A 21534-nucleotide genomic window follows, 5' to 3' on the forward strand; every position below is an offset into this window, starting at 1 on the left:
TGGCTCGTTTTGTATTATTGCGTAATAGGGGAGAGAGTGAGTTTGGATGGCAAACATTAAAACAAAGGCGTTTTTCTTTGGAGGGGGATCTTTTCACGAAGTTTCAATCACCAACTTTCTACAGATGTAAAAATTATCATCGTAATGAAATAACGCTATTCGTGAGTGGAAAGGTAGATAAATAGCGTAATGGTGGTTCGATGAACCCTCTGTCAAGCACTTAACTGTGAACTGCAACGTAGTCATGTAGATGTTATTGCAGTAACTACTCACTGATCAGAGTATTTGTGGAAATCAACTATATTGTGGTACATTACAGTACGAGGTGGGGTGCCTTGCGTATTGCTAAATTGCACAGAGATGGCGGACTGCCTTGTGGCGATCGTGGCATCTGTGTGCGTTTTGCGCCAGGCAGGTAAAATACGAAGACTTATTGAGTAGCAGTGCCAATTGGCCTCACGGAGGGCCACCTCGCATTACTTCAAAAGCAGTTGCGTGCGTCGTAGTCTCACAGGTCTGTGTTTTATAATTATTATTGGAACACATTGGAACAAGTCTCTCTAGTTAAGGGTTATTATAGAATATTACATTCCGCCCACAAGTCCTTAACCCACTTCACCTTCTTACAGCCCTTCATGAAGACGCGTGGCTCAGTTGAAATTACTATCTCCAATGACATATCAGATGAGTCGATACTGTGCTGGTGGTGTTTTTCCGTTAATCATTTTGCAACTTACATCCAACTCATAGTAGGGCTCCGTCAGCTATAGAAAAGAATACTAGAAAAACCACATGGCTTGGGGTGTCATCCAACATCCGAAAAACCAGCTCCTTAGTGACAAATCGATTGTCTGCAGTGTGGATTCCTTGGTATTCAAAGAATAAGTCGTACAGGACTCTACCTGCAACGCCAGCTTCCAGACTAGCACCGATGATGCTGCTATCACCGCTTCGACTAAGACTGATGTCATTTATAGCTGGGATATTGGATATGTCTAGATGCTATGCAGGAGTGGACCAATAGAAGTCATAGATACGTAAACACCTCTTCCTCCATTTGGACTAACACCAGTGGAACGCATTTCCCCCTGTCGCCCTCACCCCCACCATCACCCGTTAACTGCTAGTATTGCAAGAAAGACATAAATTTACATTCGGCCCTCCAGTTACCATCCTTTATTCCACAAATTCAGCTTTTATGCATTTGATTCTTTTATAAGGGATAGAACCAATGTTCACTTATCGACTACTACAATCTAACAAAGTGTGTGTAAGTGGCAATAATAACAGCTTTTACAAAATGTTTGCTGCATTGTGTACCAGTTATCTGCCTATGGTGGTGTAAATTATAGTGCTGACTCCAACGTAGATGAATAGAGGTACAGGCAACAACAATGCAGCATCTCACTAGTAGAAGTGTTCAAATTACACATATTGTACGTTTAAACTTACTACTAATAAATCAGAAGTTGATTTGTTAGCTGCTGGCACATGGGTTCGTTGCTAAGCAATAAACCTGAGTGGGGGAAATAACAGGTTGATCCGCAACCAATGCATTGTATCACTGTATTTCGCAAACAGCTGTCTTCTATAAGCGTTGAATTCAACTTGTCTTGCATTGAGACCAACGGGTACGAATATATACTTCGGAATACCATTCATAAACTCAGCCTCCATGGACCTGATAGGGCTCGACACTTACACTCTTTGGTACAGGAGGAATATGGACATTGATGCATTGCTCCACTTGCTCTATATTTGCACTGTTGTTGCGTGAAATCTCAAGAAAGTCACAGTATGCCCTGTTACATATGGGCACCAACCACTCTGTCTATAGCATTTGTTAATGAACAGTAGTGATCATCTTAATTCACAACAGCTGAATGTTTTAGGTATATGTTTGTGCCCCATGAGTCTAATTCAGGCATTGCATACCTGTATGTTTCAACTGAACACACCTTCCACCCTAATATTTGAACATGAGTAGGAGTATGTGATGAGCCATACTTGTCCATCATTTTGTGCTTTACATACCCCATAATACTGGACAGACAGCCCGCCCATACCACTGAATGTTGTGCATTTCCTGCTTTTATAACTAGTTCAGAGTCATTGTCATGTGCCAGACCCACATTCATGTGTCTACAGCCATTGGAAGGGACATTGTATGTATTGGAGAATAATAGTATTCTGGTGGGTCCTGGCTGCTGTGGCGAAGCTATGACATAGTCAGACAGCATCAAGTCCAAAAGAAATTCTGTGGAGAGTAACTGATGCTGTGGTTCAGGTAGGAACATCTGAGTGTCTTTATCCATCACTGGATCACGGGTCTGTTGTTGCTGCTGCTGGGCTGCTGCTGCAGCAATTGTGTTGCTGCGTAGCTGAAGGACACTGGGTCAGGAAGAAATGTCATGGACAGTGGCTGCTGCTGTGATGTGTGCACATCTCATCTGTAACAATATGAACACTCTAAGAATAATAACATAAAAATATAATAATAATAATAATAATAATAGTAATAATAATAATACTTATAGCCTTCCCCTTCCCAGCTGAGCCTTGCTGCTGGTGGTGCTCTGTGCTGGACAATAAACTATAAACTATAACATACACACAATCAAATTATTATACAAAATATTGCTCGACTGAACGTGCATGCAACTGGCTGGTGGGAAAACTGCATGACATACAGTTGACCTGTTACTGGTATGGGGTCCCTGGGGACAGCGGCTGGGTGAGTGGGGAGCTGGAATGTGGAGGGCAGTGTGGGCACAGGGTGGCCTTGATAATAAGAACGTGCCGATGTTGATGTCATGAAAAGAGAAGTTACTGAAAACCAGATGTCACGACCCTGAAAGTAAAAAGGTACTGAAGTTGATGTCAGCTGTCGCATTCTTTGATCGAGAACTTACTTTGCCTACCTACTTTTGTTGCTGGCTTACCTTCGGCCTGCTAATGTTGCTCCATGTTCCTACTGCATTTCATCGATTTGATAAGATTATAGTCTCTGGGGATGGATACATTTATATTCCTCACCAATCACCTCATCTTAGACCGACATAAAGCAACTTCAGTAACAGTACTGGTCCATACTTTCATCTCAAACTGAATCATGTTTCTCAATATGGTGACCATAAATAATCTCAGTCATCTTCTACTTGCACTGTATCGTTTTCAGACATAATTGTGTTACTATTCAAGCTTCCTAGAAACAAAATATCCGACAACGATTGTTTGCAAGTGTAAATTGTTCTTTGAGAAGTAATTTTAGAATTACCACTTATGTATTCACTCTTCCACAATTGGATCTCAATCTTGCAACCTAATGGTTGGCGTCACCGCACACCCTCATCTATGCAAAGGCTGGGTGCCTATTTTTCGTCATGGTTGGAGATCTGGCTGTCCGCCGTAAATCTCCCAATCATGCACCGCTGAACTTGTGATGTTCGGTTTGGTATTTCTAAAAAAACATGACAATGTCATATAGCTATCAAGTCTAAATATATACACACATAAACACATGCACAAGTAGAGAGGGAGAGCCATGTTACTTATGAATATGATCATCTGCAGCTGGCGGACTGGTCTCATTCAGTTGAGTTGTACTCATATGCACTACTAACAGACTGGACTCGGCCATAACGGGTGTAATACTGTCATGTGTGAATCTGACTTTTATCAGTCAGATATCCTGGAAAGAAAAAATAGACCGTAACCATTCTATGCAGGCATAAATAATTTTCTCATCACATGTACGTAAGAGTGGTACTTAAGAGTACAGTGATCATTGGTTAGTGGCAGTGATCCTGTCATCCAAAAGGGGCTCCTGTATTTCCCCTCTGTAGGGTTAACGTACCGTCATCCTTCAGTGGTGACACTACGTTGTCATCTGTAGCATAAAAAATTCCATTAGATCACGTCTGTACATGAGCTAACATCCAAGCACACGAACGTATTATGTTTAGATGTTTAATGGGAGTATCATCCAGGCAAGGACGTCTACGCCCCTCAACACCATCTCCAGATATGTCTTCACACGTGCGTATCATTGCTGATAGCCAAATGCTGACGTGAATTCACCTTGAGCAATGTGTCGTACGAGGGGCAGTCAAAAAGTAATGCCTCCTATTTTTTTTCTACGTTTAATTGTCAGGAAATTTAAATGCAATTACATAGGTTGAAAACCACAACATTGAGGATCATTTTGTCATTTTTCAATGTAATCTCCGCCCATCTCTACAGTTTTGGTCCATCTTTGAACAAGGGCATGTATCCCAGCACAGTAAAAATCACAGCTCTGCTTCCTAAGCCATTGACGCACAGATGTTTTGACGGCCTCCTCATCTTCAAAATGAATCCCACGATGAGCTTCTTTTAGTAGCCCGAACAGATGGAAGTCTGATGGTGCCAGGTCAGGGCTGTATGGGGGATGAGGCAAAACTTCCCATCCAATTTTGACAATCTCGTCAGAGGTGTGACGACTGGTGTGTGGTCTTGCATTGTCATGCAAAAGAAGAACATCTGCCATTGATTTTGTTGGGCGAACTCGCTGAAGACGTGCTTTAAGTTTTTTGAGGGTTGTGACGTATTGAACAGAATTTATTGTGCATCCCTGCTCCAAAAAATCAACCAGAATCACACCCTCTGTATCCCAGAAAACTGTTGCCATAACTTTCCCTGCCGATCGCACAGTTTTGAATTTTTTCTTCCTCGGCGAGCTTGTGTGACGCCACTCCATTGACTGCCTCTTTGATTCGGGTTCAAAAAAATGCACCCATGTTTCGTCCCCGGTCACAATTTTTTTCAGAAACTCATCTCCCTCCAAACGGAAGCGCTGCAAGTGTTGGGAGGCTATTGTTTTCCTTGCCTCTTTATTCTGATCGGTTAACATTCTTGGAACCCACCGTGCACAAACTTTTGAGTACCCCAATTGTTTAATAATCGTGATCACACTGCCTTTACTAAGAGAAATAATGCGACACACTTCATCTGCAGTCACCTGATGGTCACCACGAATGATGTCATCAACTTGCTGAATGTTGTGTGGAGTCACTGCACTCACCAGCCTGCCGCTCCGCTTTTCGTCAGTCAACGGTGTTTGCCCTTCAGCTTCCTTACAACGACGAACCCATCGTCTAACAGTGCTGACATCCACTGTCACAACACCATACACCTTCTTCAGTCTTTCATGAATGCGTATGGGCGTTTCACCTTCTGCATTCAAGAATTCAATCACACAACGCTGTCTCAAACGAACATCGATGTCGGCCATCTTACAAACTTCTGCTGTGCTGCCACCTGTTGACACAGAAAGTTACTACTGCAGTGGATTGCAGAAGAAGGTTTAAGGAATGGCGCCAAATTCAAATTTTTCACTTAACTTAATTTTTTTAAGTAGAAAAAAAATGGGAGGCATTACTTTTTGACCGACCCTCGTATATATAGAGGGTGAGTCATATACGATGACACACCCCTTTTACATCGCGAACTGTCCCACATATCGAAAAGAAACTTTTCGCAATTGATAATATGCTGAGGGGCACATAATGTACAGTATTATATTGACAATCCTCTCAACTCTGTTACCAACCAAGATACCGAAAATGTTTCTGATATGGGATTGTATACTTCTCTAAACTACGTTTAGTAGCTGTTGGAGAGACAACTACAATGATATAGGGAGAGTTAATATTGTCGTCGAAACCTTTCGCAAAAGAGTCAGAGATGTATACTAAAACTGAAAAGCAATGCGGCAAAAGTCTGCTATTGCGGTGAAAACACTGCCAAGCACAGCTCTCATGCCAGTCTCCATCGTTGTATACAGTAAGACAGATTCATTTGTTACTCGACATAGATACAGGGTAAGCTATGATTTTTGTATATGTAACTATGGAACTACGGCATATACTAGCTTCTGGTGCATCAATGACGCTTAGGAAACTGTTTAAAATATGTGTTCGTTCCTGGTTTTTGTAGAAACAGCTAGAGTCTCATTAAACAGTTCCCCATTGAAACGCTCATCTTTGATGCTTACTTTGGCGAAACAAAAATGTCGGTCGTTCATACGTCCTAGTGATAAACAACCCTTTCACGAAACAAAAGAAACTACTGTATTAACTTTCTCAGATTAAAAAAAAAAAAAAAAAACAAAAAAAAACAAAAAAAAACGTAACTGTCTTTGCCTGGAGACGCCTGAACACTTCTTAATGGTCGAAAGCCTACTGTCAGACAAATGTGTGTGCAAATACTACTCAAAATCGTAATTAGAAGTAATATAATTCAAATAAAGTAAACAGCTTATTCGGAATGACTGACGAATGTCACCAACACAATAAATACTTTTTTAACGAAAAGTAGTTTTACAGTTTATTCAAACACGTGCTCAATCAAATTGTATGCCTCCGATTGCAAGGCGCATTTGCTATCGCCGCTGGAGAGATAGGTGAACAGATGAAATTACATTGGATGAAATGCCGCTACACGCTGTGACGATTCCACTGCGCGTATCATCTGCCGTAGTTGGTGCTTCATGAGAGACTACATCTTTCAGTGCTCTCCAAAGAAAGGAAAAAAGAGGAGTCAAAGCATGGGACCAGGCCATCTACTGTACTGAAGCATTCAGGGCTATCCAACGGTATGGAAAATTATCATTGACTTTTTGCTTTGAAACAAAGATGGACACCTATCATTTTGGAACTATACACACTGACGCTTATCCAGCGGCACCTCATCTAGAAGAATGGGTACAATATTGGTAAGAAAGATGAGTGCATATTGCCGTCTAACAAACCTGAAATGATGGAAGGCTCCAAAGTTGAATTTCATATGATGCCGCACCATTCGTTTGCCCTCCACTGTCTTTGGTATTGTACCTGCCGAAGTCAGCTTGTATTTTCAGCTGCCTGGTAGCGAATGTTATGTAAATTTCCAGTAGCACGGTTCGTAAACGTTGGTTTTCCGGTAAAGAGCACTGGTAGCAAAAACGTCGTGTCGTGTCACAGGTGCTGGAGAGAAAGTTGGTAAAATGCTATACGAGGTCTGAAATCACGTCTTCCGACTATAGGACGTAAGGACAGATGATAAGGATGCAATTTACACTGCAGAAAAAATCACAACACCAAGAAGGAGTTGTGCGACTAAAGTGAAATTTGGTAAGCGTGTATCTACATCTGAAAGATTATGCCTATTTACATTTCGCATAAGAGTGATGCTAGTAGCGCCACTATCAGGACTCAAATAAGAGTTGCTCCAAACACTAGGTGTAGAGGTCGTCAGCGTTAGTTATCTTTGAGATTAGACGTGGTGACGCCAGTATCAGCACCTCACCAAGTTTGAACCAGCTCGTGTAATAAGCCTACGAGAAGCCGGATGTTCCTTCTGTGATACTACAGAAAGACTTGGCAACAATATAATCACCGTACATGATTGCTGTCAGTGATGATCACGAAAATGTCCAGTCGCAAGGTGGCCAGGCTGAGGACGGCCACGTGACACTGCCGAGAGGGAAGACCATTGCGTCCGGCTTATTGCTATGGTGCATCATGGCAATTTGAGTATCAGTTGGTACCAAAGCAACACAACGAGCTGTTACAAATCAGTTACTTCAAGGACAGCTCCGAGCCCGACGCCCTGAAGTAGCGTTCATCCACTGTGAAACGTCCACTTAGAAAAATTATACAAGACTGTGCTTATACTGACACACAATATTTTTAGCGCAACGCAATCTGACTTTCGGTAAAGAATACAGGAATTTTTCTCAAGGTTAGCGTCTATGTTATTTTTCGCCTGCGGTGTGAGTCAATGTCTGTCTCTCTGTTGGCGCGCGTCGTTATTGGGATTAGGAGACCTAACTTCTACAAATTCACCTTATGGAGAGGCCCTGTCCCGTAGGAATCCCGCCAGTTCTGATGCAATTCATGTCTGTCATTTTGTCAGTAGATTACATAGTTTCTTGTTCGTCGGTCATGTGGTGGAGAATTTCTCCCGGAATCGTAACTGCGTGGTGGACCATTGCGTCTGAAGTTATTCTGTCTCACCTGATAATAATTATTTTGGTTCCCATATTGTCTGTTTCTATGGTTTTCTCTGTTATATTCATTATTACGGAGATGCGATCTTTCTTTGTAATTATTACTACTCTGCCAACGGTTGTCATACGGGTGGTGCCTGTTTTGGTCACGATTTACGTTGTAAGAATAGCCTTGTCGTGTATTATTTCTGTCATTGCGGAATTGTGACAGGTGTGACCTGTAATTGTTGTGCTCCTGTTTTCGCGTTCCGCGATTGTCAGTTCCAATTTCTAATTCTTGTAAGAGCCCCTGAAAAGCTTCAATGTCGTCTTCGCAACGTCCTGCCAAAATAATATGCCGTAAATGTTCCGGTAATTTGATTAAGCAAATGCGGATGAGTTCTGAGGGGCTGTATGGGTTTGACAGGTACTGATTCTTATGCAACATGTCTTCAAAATGTTTCACAAGACTGGAAAATTCAGATTGTTCGAAATGTTTCATCATTATGATGCCATGTTTTACTCGGTTTTGTGTAGCTTGAGACCAATATGCTGAGAGGAAGGCATGATCAAAATTCTCCTTCACTGTGGCAATCGTGAATGACCGATCGCATTCTTACAGCTGGTTCATCCCCCAAGTAGCCACACATAAATTCTAATCTGTGTTCTAATGACCAGTTGGGAGGAAAAAAATGAGAGAATTGATGAAGCCACGCTTGTGGATGAATGTCGTTGCCAGAATTCTTAAATGTTTTGAATTTACGTGTAGTAATGAACAGCTTATAGTCAATTCTTGAGTTTCTCCCGGCGTATTTGATAATCAAAATATCCACGGTGTACTGCCAGTCTATAGTGTCCAACGGGCACAATATTTCGGCGATCAAACATGTCGCCATCATCAGGTGAACTGACGGACTGAGCTCTTGTGAACGTGCCGGCACGGAGATCCGTACGCTATGGCTGCTCAAGGGGAACTGGGTTCGGTCGGGGCGGCGGCCGATTTAAATACCCTCCGCCCGCGGCGCGCTCCCTCCGGCAGTACACCCGTGGATATTTTGATTAGCTTATAGTCAAAATCATCATGTCGGCGAGTCGCATGTCGGTCATTATTACGTCGTTTCGGCAGTTCCATCTCAAAATTCGGTGTACCTTGCCAATTTCTTTCATAATTTCCGAAGTTTCCTGTGTTATTATTTTGTGGTTGTTCTGTATTTCTATGTCCCTTTTCCCATACTGGAGCGCGAGTGTCCTCTGAAATATGTAAATCTTGTATTACTTGTGCCAACTGATCTTGCGCTTCCCGCATTTCTCTTTTGTACTGTGTGTTGATTTGATTTTGATTCTGTTTGAATTTTCTAATTTGTTCATACTCTTCAGTGTCAGTGAAGGCTACAGGTTTTGTGTCATTCAGATCATCATCTACTTTTGTAGATAAGTTAGTGAACTGATCTGAAAGTGAAATTATTTCCTCTGTGTGTTTTTCTGAACCAAGTTTCAGAGTGTCCATTTGTGTTGAAATCGTATCTACTGTGTCCTTTAAGTTTTCCTGAGTTTTTGCAAGTTGCGTAACCGAATCGGTAGATGCAACTGAGTCAGTTTTAGCTTGCAAGGTTTCAGTGATATGTTAATGTGTTCTCTTATTTTTGCTTTCAAATTGTGCTTTTTTGTGTTGTCGTGTGAAATATTGTGACAATAATGGCGTGTGAAAAACGTACAGCAAACTGTTGTTCATGAAAATCATGATTCTGTAATGCATTTTCATGACGCGAAAAAATAGGTTGAAAATGCTCACAAATTTGTTTTTTTACGTAATTACAGACTTTTTGACATTTCGAGTCAATGTTATGTAACTCATTAGTTAAATCTTCATGTGTTTGTTGAAGCGTGGTGTCTAATAACTTTTGAAGCTTTTGTTCCATTGTGTCTAACTTTTGAAGCTTTTGCTGTGTTTGTCTCTGATTTTGTTCCATTGTGTCTAACTTTTGAAGATTTTGTTCCATTGTGTCTAACTTTTGAAGCTTTTGTCCCATTTGTTGCATTAATTGTAATAACAATGCACTGGTGTCTGAAACATGTTCCTTAGTGCTATTCGGCAATGCATTTGAACCGGCAATATTCGCAGTTTGAAAAACAGAAAATGTGTCTTGACTTATTTGAGAAAACGGTGAGGACGCAAAACCTGAATGTACAGTATTTGCAATACTGTGTCCTGTCATTTCGGAATCCTGAGGCGAGCTGTTGCCGACCGATCGATCGATAATGCTTCCCTGTTCACTAATTGTTTCACTGTCTACACCATTATTTGCAAGCCGCTCCATTTCCCTATGCACAATTACCAAATTACTACTTTGAACATTAGTCAATTCATTACATGGCGGCGCTAACACACTGCTTTCGTCTTCACTGTCATTTCTCAGTTTACTTTGGAGCCTAGTATTACGTTTTTCACACGCCATTATTGTCACAGTATTTCACACGATAACACAGAAAAGAACAATTTGAAGAGCAAAAATAAGAAAACACATTAACATAGCACTGAAAATAACATCTCGTTAATTGCAAGCCCAACTGCGAAATACTTGGTGCAACTCTGCATGCATGCAACAACAGTTTTACTGTACAACAATGAAATACTGCAACTACAGAGGAAATTCTCTCTACAATTACGCGCTAGCAATAAACAAAGGCTACACTAACTACACAAACTACAAGAAAAAAAATCAGAAGATTCCAGTGAGGTATCCTCGGCTAAGGGTCGACATATGAATCGTCCCCTTAGAAAAATTATACAAGACTGTGCTTATACTGACACACAATATTTTTAGCGCAACGCAATCTGACTTTCAATAATCCCTACAAAAGAATGGCCCTGACTAACATTAACCTACACCTTTCACAAATCACTTACCTCACAAAAATCTTGGTTACTCGAACTACTGCAATACAGCGAGCGCCACTACTGCCAGCTACATAAAAGATTCAAACTACAAACGGCACTAACTACTGATAGGGATAGTTGTCAAATGAAAGATTTTACTAGAGAACAAACAATGTATTTACCTTAATAGTCATAATATATATAGCAGTTCATGACATCCATTCGCACAAATTTCAAAACTCCGCTATCTCTCTCCCCACATCCACCACTGCTGGCGGCTCACCTCCAACTGCGCAACGCTACGCGCTGTTAACATCCAGCCGCCCAACACTACAATGGCGAGTACTACAACAATCCCAACCAGCCACAGAATGCACACGGCACAGCCAGTGATTTTCATACAGAGCGCTATGTGGCGTTACCAATAAAAAAAACCTAAACAGCCTACTTACGAGGGTCAGTCAAAAAGTAATGCCTCCTATTTTTTTTTCTACGTTTAATTGTCAGGAAATTTAAATGCAATTACATAGGTTGAAAACCACAACATTGAGGATCATTTTGTCATTTTTCAATGTAATCTCCGCCCATCTCTACAGTTTTGGTCCATCTTTGAACAAGGGCATGTATCCCAGCACGGTAAAAATCACAGCTCTGCTTCCTAAGCCATTGACGCACGGATGTTTTGACGGCCTCCTCATCTTCAAAATGAATCCCACGATGAGCTTCTTTTAGTGGCCCGAACAGATGGAAGTCTGATGGTGCCAGGTCAGGGCTGTATGGGGGATGAGGCAAAACTTCCCATCCAATTTTGACAGTCTCGTCAGAGGTGTGACGACTGGTGTGTGGTCTTGCATTGTCATGCAAAAGAAGAACATCTGCCATTGATTTTGTTGGGCAAACTCGCTGAAGACGTGCTTTAAGTTTTTTGAGGGTTGTGACGTATTGAACAGAATTTATTGTGCATCCCTGCTCCAAAAAATCAACCAGAATCACACCCTCTGTATCCCAGAAAACTGTTGCCATAACTTTCCCTGCCGATCGCACAGTTTTGAATTTTTTCTTCCTCGGCGAGCTTGTGTGACGCCACTCCATTGACTGCCTCTTTGATTCGGGTTCAAAAAAATGCACCCATGTTTCGTCCCCGGTCACAATTTTTTTCAGAAACTCATCTCCCTCCAAACGGAAGCGCTGCAAGTGTTGGGAGGCTATTGTTTTCCTTGCCTCTTTATTCTGATCGGTTAACATTCTTGGAACCCACCGTGCACAAACTTTTGAGTACCCCAATTGTTTAATAATCGTGATCACACTGCCTTTACTAAGAGAAATAATGCGACACACTTCATCTGCAGTCACCCGACGGTCACCACGAATGATGTCATCAACTTGCTGAATGTTGTGTGGAGTCACTGCACTCACCGGCCTGCCGCTCCGCTTTTCGTCAGTCAACGGTGTTTGCCCTTCAGCTTCCTTACAACGACGAACCCATCGTCTAACAGTGCTGACATCCACTGTCACAACACCATACACCTTCTTCAGTCTTTCATGAATGCGTATGGGCGTTTCACCTTCTGCATTCAAGAATTCAATCACACAACGCTGTCTCAAACGAACATCGATGTCGGCCATCTTACAAACTTCTGCTGTGCTGCCACCTGTTGACACAGAAAGTTACTACTGCAGTGGATTGCAGAAGAAGGTTTGAGGAATGGCGCCAAATTCAAAATTTTCACTTAACTTAATTCTTTTAAGAAGAAAAAAAATGGGAGGCATTACTTTTTGACCGACCCTCGTACAACTGTCCCAAAACGACTGCTATTTGAGATATCAGAGTTCTTAAGAGAGAGCTGATTTTAGGAGAAGGTGTAGTTCTATTGTATTTTCTGATGAAAGATGTTTGTGCTTTGGGACCAGTGATAGCTATCTATTGTTTGGAAGGAGGCCTATTTATGGCCTGCAACCAACTTGTCTCTGTGCTAGACATGCAGGACCTTCACCTGGAGTCATGATTTGGGGTGCGATGTAGTATGACACCAGGAACACTATCGTGGTTATCTCACGCACTCTGACTATAAATTTGTACGTCATTCTCGTGATTTTATTTGCTGTGCTCACATTCCTGAATAGCATTCCAGGGGGTGTTTTCCAAAGGTCTGCCCCAATGGAGCACATAAGGGACATCACTGGACAACAACTCCAGCGTCATCCACAGTGTTAACCGTTCCTGTACTGACCCAAAAAATGCAACTGGTGTGGAACTCCATCCCACAAACTGACATCCGGCACCTGTACAACACGGTACCTGCAGGTCTGCGTGCTTGCATTAAACAGTCTGGAGCTTGCACCGGTTATTAAAATACCAGCGTTATCCCTTTAAAACGGCTTATCTCACGCTTACGTTAACCTGTGATGTAGACAAGAGTATTCCCGAAATTTCACAACTATGCGTTTTTTTCTGTCGGTGTATGTCACTAGAAAGTGCGAGTTACATTCGTGTGGCCAATCCCATATCCCTTGCCCATATATCTCAAGCGTACATACGGATTGTTAAGTTTCACAAGCTCAATAGCTACTTCATGTTCACTGGATGTTGCAGACTCCGTCTGCAGTACTGATGAACTAAAATTAGTTAACTTTCGAGGAGGAAGTTCCATGCATGAATAAGACAGGAAAGTTCTTGTGTGACGATGGAAAGGCGAAGGTGTACAGAGAAATACAAATGGAATGCCCTTGACGATACGAAGTAGGTGTCCGCTCTGACGAGTTCCACGATTGTCAGTAGTGACGACGAGCTGGCGAAGTGGGGCGTCCAGGAACGGCTGTCGGACGGCAATGACTGGCATTATAGAAAAGACACGAGACGTCACTGTCGGTTGGGTGGTAGCAGCAGCGGCAGGCGTCATGGTTCGTGGCGTAGGCTCGAGAGCCTTTTCCGATCTGTCGGAATCCCGGAACTGAAACTGGCCGTCGAGATATTTTTTTTTCTTTTATTTCACATTTCAGTTCTCTCCCCTGCTCTAGAGCCCTTTGTTGACCTCTGCGTCTGAGGTGACATTATTCGTAAAATGGGATGTTTTCGTTGTTTCACCAATCTAGCAAAAAGGATTCTTTGGGCAACTTGGTGAGGTAGTCTCGGTCGCTGCATACTGCTCATTTCGTACTGCTTTTCCAGTATAGTTTGCATTATGCTCCGGCGTACGCTTACAATCGTCATATTGTCCACCGCAATGTCTTCGGCCTTCTTTATATATACTGCATATACGTTATAGTTTTTCTTGTGTTACTCGAGGACCTTTATGCTAGATGACCTCTGTGGTCTGAATCGACTCGGGGGTCGTTCTTCACCGATGTGTTCGACTGTGATCTTCCGTGTTGGTCTCCGCTGTTTGCACACCTCAGTTGGACACCATTTTCTCCTTCTTGTCTGTGGGTGGCTGAGTCTCTTTGTGTCAGGGAGAACGACTTTCCGTTTGGGAGGCCGCCAAGGTGAATGTGTGTGCCTCTGGATTCCCTTTGTGACCGTCAGTGGTACGCTTCTCTCAACAGAAGGCAAGGCGCCTGCATTTCGTTATGGAGCGCCACGTTCACGAGCGACTCTGCCTCTTGTAGCGCAGCCTCGGTACTGGCGCGCTGTCCTCCCTCGTTCTTGCACTATCGCCTGCCCCCTTCGCGACTTCCACTTCGGGGTGTGTTGATGCTGACGACGTCCGCTCTGAATCTCGCAGCCGGCCCTACCCACAACAATCTCCACTCGCGTTGGAGATGGCTGTCCGTGCGGGAGAGTGCGACAGGGCGGGTTGCACTATCACTATCCTTTAAACAATCTGTCCACCTAGCTGGATAGGTTTCAGGTCACTCTGCGATGGTAGATACTGGTTTTACCCACAAAATCAGTGTTGACGGAAAGTAAAATGAAAACCAACCACACAAAGGCCACATAACTCCAGTCCACAGTTAGTAGCTGAAAGTTAGTTAAAGCATCGAACGCTCGGGATTCTTGCATGAGTCATTTGAAAAAAGTAAAAAATTTCCTTGTAGTTGGTTTACTGTCTTTAAAATAAGAAAAATGGCTATAAGTCCGTATTTAGTATCCCGAAACCAATTAAGCAGTGATACTGATTGTGTAACAAGCTCTCACCCAAAAGCAACCAGAAGATATTTAGTCCGACCCGATATTTTAAACGTCCTAGACACTCACTGACCCACAACTACAAGCGAGTTAACACAGTCAGTCGTTCAGAAGGCTTCTTGTAAAGAACTGCTCACCATAACGTCTCGTTATCTACACGAAATACACCACACTGAGTTTATGGACGACGTGAAATGTTCAAACGTAAATATCTCCTTAAATACGCCTCTCACAAAGCTCAAACTTTCTCAAAATTCTCGACACTGTAGTCGCTTTTCAGCAAATACACGAGAACCTATCAAACGCGACAATTTGTTCATTCTGGAACAAATTTGATCAGCGTGATTTAACAAAGGTTTTTACCAGAGGACTGCTCCCGAGCGACTCTACCGACTCGTAGATCTGAGGCACAAAGCCCTACTCAAATGCGCGGGAAATACTGAATTCCTATTGGCATCCATTCAGATTAACTCGAATACTTGTAATGTCAGCTAATCAGGTTACCACAAGTAAGTTAGACTACTAATCTCGTAATTCCAAAAATAAATAAACTTTAACGGAAACAAAGTAAGATTTATCTTCTCAAAATAAATTGGTAATAAATCTAATATTCAACGCCACTTCCAGCTGCCTTTACAAAATGGTTCAAATGGCTCTGAGCACTATGGGACTTAAACATCTGAGGTCATCAGTCCCCTAAAACGTAGAACTACTTAAACCTAACATCACACAGAGCCATGCCCGAGGCAGGATTCGAACCTGCGACCGTAGCAAAAAAAAATGACTCTGAGCACTATGGGACTCAACTGCTGTGGTCATTAGTCCCCTAGAACTTAGAACTACTTAAACCTAACTAATCTAAGGAGATCACACACATCCATGCCTTAGGCAGGATTCGAACCTGCGACCGTAGCAGTTGCGCGGTTCCTGACGGAAGCGCCTAGAACCGCATGCTGCCTTTACAATATCCAGCTCACTCGGACATACGTCACAAATTCCCCTATTGCACAGCAACTTTCTCACGCATGCATTTACATAGTTTTAATGAAATATCAGATTTTCATTTTACGTATGACCTCCATTGACCCTCTCCCTCTCTTCAAACAGTCACACAACCAAAACACAATGAATAATAACTTTCGCAAGTATTTGTAATTACGTCATAAATCTGTGATAATGAAACCAAAGAAAATTCCACAAAATTAGGTTATATGAACCTATTCTCTTGGCTGTAGTTCCATTAGATACTGTAGATGAATGCATTACAGCCCCTAACTCAGTTTCACTATGCCAGCAAGGATATTATGTGTTTTAGCTAAAAATTTGTATCTCCGAAAGTATTGAAGTTACCGATTCGAAGTTTTAACAGTATTGTCACATTATCCATAAAATTTGATGTACTAAGTGTGAAAAAGGTCGTTTAATATGTAACAGTACTTCTGCAGATTCATTAGAGTGTATTTGTAACGTAGTTTTCATTTAGTCGGCTAAATTATTCCCTTTTCGTAAGAATGTCAATTTCGAGCAGTAGCAGTAGGCAGCTATCGTTCCGCGTTTACTCGGTTTCAGCACGGCATCGAGCGCAATGTTTGTATTCATACATATCAAAGGAGCCGCCCTCTGCTTTCTGTATTACTGTCTATTCTGTGATCTCACAGACCGATAAAACGTAACAAAAAATCTACTTCCAGAATGAGATTTTCACTGTGCAACATCTACATTTATACTCCGCAAGCCACCCAACGGTGTGTGGTGGAGGGCACTTTACGTGCCAGTGTCATTACCTCCCTTTCCTGTTCCAGTCGCGTTTCATGTTCAGCGGGCAATAATTCGTCTTTTGAATTTGCGTGGTGTGATACTGACTGAAATTAATTTACAACTGAGCGAGACGTGTGGTGATGTTGTCTTGGATATGTTTAATATTGTGGGTGCATCTCTTCAAACATGATAGAACATCGTGTGACAATAAACCCAGACAATGTCGAACCGGGGTTGGACTACATGATCGAGCGAGTGGAGGAAGTTGATTTTGTGAATTTCCGAATGAGTGTCGAACAAATCACTTACTAAGTTGGATTTTCGTGGAATTTGTGCACAAACTCCTGCACGAAGACCTGAAAATGTGAAATGTGTCCTTTAGGTGGTTTCTGCGAATGCTGGAGAATTACCACAAGGCTGCACACGTGCTATGTTGCCAGGTAATGTTGTCGTACGATGACAGCAAGAATGGGACTTTATTTTCGTCGATTGTGACAATGGATAAGGCATGCATGCCGATTTTCAATTCTGAAACGAAGCGTCAGTCATTTCAGTGGAAGCACTCATTCTGACTGCCATAAAAAATGGATAAATGCCAGTGCAGAAAACACGATAATGACCATTTTCTGAGACAGCGATGGAGTTATCTTTACTTTATTGATTTCCAAAGAGCACTATGGGGGCAGTTGAATGCTACAAGATGTTTTGAAGAACAAGCTAAGTCCAGGATTGCGTGCGGAACGGCCGGAAAAGGCTGCCCGTATTCTCTTTCATCAATGCAATGCTCCACAGCATTGTCCAAACGCGGCACTGTGGTTTCTTTTGACAAGAGCTTTGAAGCAGTTTCTCGTGCTTTCTACTCACCTAACTTCGCTCCTAGCGAGTTTCAGCTGTTTTCAATGACGAAAGACGCTCTTCATGGGCGCACATTCACTAGTCATGCTGATATGGCGTCAGTGATTGTTCTGTTTGTCAAACCAGACTCCAAAACAAGCTTTCAGATGAGCCATGGAATTATGGCGCTGTCGTTTGAAAAGTTGTGTAAGGCTCCTGAGAGATTACGCAAAGAAGTAACACAAGCTTCACTGTTTTCGTGTGATTAGTTTGAGAAAAAATTGGGAGTGTCACGATTTGAATAAATCTCGTATAGAGTACGTACTAGGAAGCACTTTTGTTTAGTAATGCTCCTCGCACGCAATTCCTATGACATATACGCACAGAAAAAATTCTCTGAATAAGCCAATGTCTGCTTTGATTCTGATGCTTCATTTCCTCATAAAATTCTGAAGTATCTCTTTTCTTTGTAAATACTTCGCCTCTTCGTTATTCTTGCACTCTCTAAAACTAAATCCCATACACAGAAAAATTTATCTCAGAGCTTCCTTGCTAGCCTCGAGTTCCGTTTCTGTGGACAACGTCTGCCAAGTTTTCGCAAAATTTGCCTTTCTCTACATTGTTAATAACAGCGCAAAAATTACTGCCTAATATCGTACTTAACGCATGTAGTCAATTGATATTTATTGTGTGCACTTCTCTTCGTCTTTGGGATGGGTACTTGAATCCAACTCCTCTCTCTCTCTCTCTCATATTGTGTTCCTCCTGGCTGTTTTACAATTTCTGAACTCTAAAATTTAATGACGTTAGCAGCAAGTTCTAGCGGCCGCTCATGAAGGCGTTTTCAGCGACAGCTTGGCAGCATGAACTACTTTGAACAGGAACGCAGCAGGACCTATTCGTCAGATCAAGAGACTACTCACCAACGTGACGTCTATGGTTCGCTTTGTCGTGTAACATATCACAGTTCCCTTGACAGGTCTTACACTGTTTGCAGTCATTTTCAGATATTTACACCAGACACATGCTGCCGTTGTTGACAGATGCTGGGCACGTGGTACGAGTACATGTGCTACTTCAATAACATCGAGGTATTTAGCAAGTGCGTCACTGCAACGTTAGAACGCTCCGCCGACAACAGCACCATCAAAATCACCGCCTCCATGCTCAACTATGCGTAAGCATTTCCCCCTTCTTATCTGTCTCTTCTCATTACGAGCCCTGAACAACTCAGGCGGAGTGCTACATAAATCTTTGTATAAGTATTTCTAAAATAATGTTGCCTAATAATTGTAGCTTAACAAAGACAAAAACTCTTCTGATCTTCTACGGCTATTATTTATTTGATCATGAGCCAGCTCTCACTTCCAGCTTTAAAGGAGTTCGTCAGGTGACCAATGAATACCGGAAACACAAATAAAATTATGTGTGATTTATGTAGCTATTACTGATAAAAAGAGTTTAATAAGGGAAGTATTATATTGTTTTTAATTGTACATCGCTAAAGTTGATAAACCGGTTAAAATAGTTCCTCTCAAATCTACAAAATTTGCGAATCCGAAACTTCATTTAACAGGGAGAATTATGAAACTGTATTTGATAATTTGGTACACTAGCTTAGTTTTACATGAGAAAACACTGATCCCTTTTTCTCTGTGTTAAATTAAGTTACAGTACAGCAACAGTAAAATTCTCTTTATTTTTGTGATTTTTTAACTGTAGTGACTTCCTTCGTTAACAATCTGTCGCTAATATCTACGTAAGTCAGAGTTCCTTTTATCTGTATTTGCGACATTTGAATGTTACCTAACGATGGCCGATGGCGCTGGCCTAGGTGGCCGAGAGGTTCTAGGCGCTACAGTCTGGAACCGCGCGACCGCTACGGTCGCAGGTTTGAATCCTGCCGAAGGCATGGATGGTGTGATGTCCTTAGGTTAGTTAGGTTTAAGTACTTCTAAGTTCTAGGGGACTGATGACCTAAGAAGTTAAGTCCCATAGTGCTCAGAGCCATTTGAACCATTTTGATGCCCGGTGAAGCCGCAAACTAGTTTGTGATTAAATAAATAATATTTTCAGAACATTAAGAGTGTTTTACTTTTTAATATTTACGAAACTGTAGAGGCTCTCTTGGCCACCTGTTAATGTCTCGGGGATCTTCGGCCAACACTTGTTTAACGCTTTTGCTGACATTGCGCCAGCAGAAATGGCTGTCTCTGTTACTGGTGGTGGATTGGAAACCTTGCTGAGAACTGCACTCAGGGAGACGATTTGTGAAGCCAGGTCGTCGCTGGTCAAAGCGTCGCTTGTACTACGCTTCTTCGGCGCGGACAGCGGTTGTGACGTTTTTGCTGCTGCCGTGTTGCAGGTGTTTATTGGTTTTCCCGCTGGGGGTTCGTCTCGCAGCTCCTCTGCCGCGCTAGCCCCAGCACACTTTCCGGCTCGCAGGTGCCTTCTTCCACTGCCTCCTGGATGTTGGCCACCGTTGGGTCCGCGGTCGGAGACAGCATGTGCAAAACATCTTCCGCCAATGCTTGAGGGCTTTTCCTTGGTCAAAGCTTCTGATTATTCCATTCCTACCTGCATTGTCATAATAATTCCAATCTCAAAGAAAGCAGGTATTGACAGATGTAAAAATTAACGAACTATCAGTTTAATAAGTCACAGCTGCAAAATACTAACGCGAATTCTTTACAGACGAACGGAAAAACTGGTACAAGCCGATCTGGGGGAAGATCAGTTTCGATTCCGTAGAAATGTTGGAACACGTGAGGCAATACTGACCCTATGACTTATCTTAGAAAATAGATTAAGGAAAGGCACACCTACGTTTCTAGCATATGAAGACTTAGAGAAAGCTTTTGACAATGTTAACTGGAATACTCTCTTTCAAATTCTGAAGGTGGCAGGGGTAAAATACAGGGAGCGAAAGGCTGTTTACAATTTGTACAGGAACCAGATGGCAGTTATAAGAGTCGAGGGGCATGAAAGGGAAGCAGTGGTTGGGAAGGGAGTGAGATAGGGTTGTAGCCTATCCCCGATGTTATTCAATCTGTATACTCAGCAAGCAATAAAGGAAACAAAAGAAATGTTCGGAGTAGGTATTAAAATCCATGGAGAAGAAATAAAAACTTTGAGGTTCGTCGATGACATTGTAATTCTGTCAGAGACAGCAAAGAGCTTGGAAGAGCAGTTGAACGGAACTGACAGTGTCTTGAAAGGAGGGTATAAGATGAACATCAACAAAAACAAAACGACGATAATGGATAGGTTAGGAAATGAGACACTTATAGTAGTAAAGGAGATTTGCTATGAGGGGAGCAAAATAACTGCTGACGGTCGAAGTAGAGAGGATATAAAATGTGGACTGGCAATGGCAAGGAAAGCGTTTCTGAAGAAGAGAAATTTGTTAACATCGAGTATTGATTTAAGTGTCAGGAAGTCGTTTCTGAAAGTATTTGTGTGGAGTGTAGCCATGTGTGGAAGTGAAACATGGACGATAAATAGTTTAGACAAGAAGAGAATAGAAGCTTTCGAAATGTGGTGCTACAGAAGAATGCTGAATATTAGATGGGTAGATCACATAACTGATGAGGAGGTATGGAACAGAATTGGGGAAAAGAGAAGGTTGTGGCACAACTTGACAAGAAGAAGGGAGCGGTTGGTAGCACATGTTCTGAGGCAACAAGGGATCACCAATTTAGTAATGGAGGGCAGCGTGAAGGGTAAAAATCGTAGAGGGAGACCAAGAGATGAATAGACTAAGAAGATTCAGAAGGATGTAGGCTGCAGTAGGTACTGGGAGATGAACAGGCTTGCACAGGATAGAGTAGCGTGGAGAGCTGCATCAAACCTGTCTCAGGACTGAAGACCATAACAACAACAACCTGCATTGTCCATTTGTAGCAGTACAGAACACAGTATCTGTTCATT

The sequence above is a fragment of the Schistocerca gregaria genome, chromosome 1 (assembly GCF_023897955.1).
Source record: "Schistocerca gregaria isolate iqSchGreg1 chromosome 1, iqSchGreg1.2, whole genome shotgun sequence".
NCBI lineage: Eukaryota > Metazoa > Arthropoda > Insecta > Orthoptera > Acrididae > Schistocerca > Schistocerca gregaria.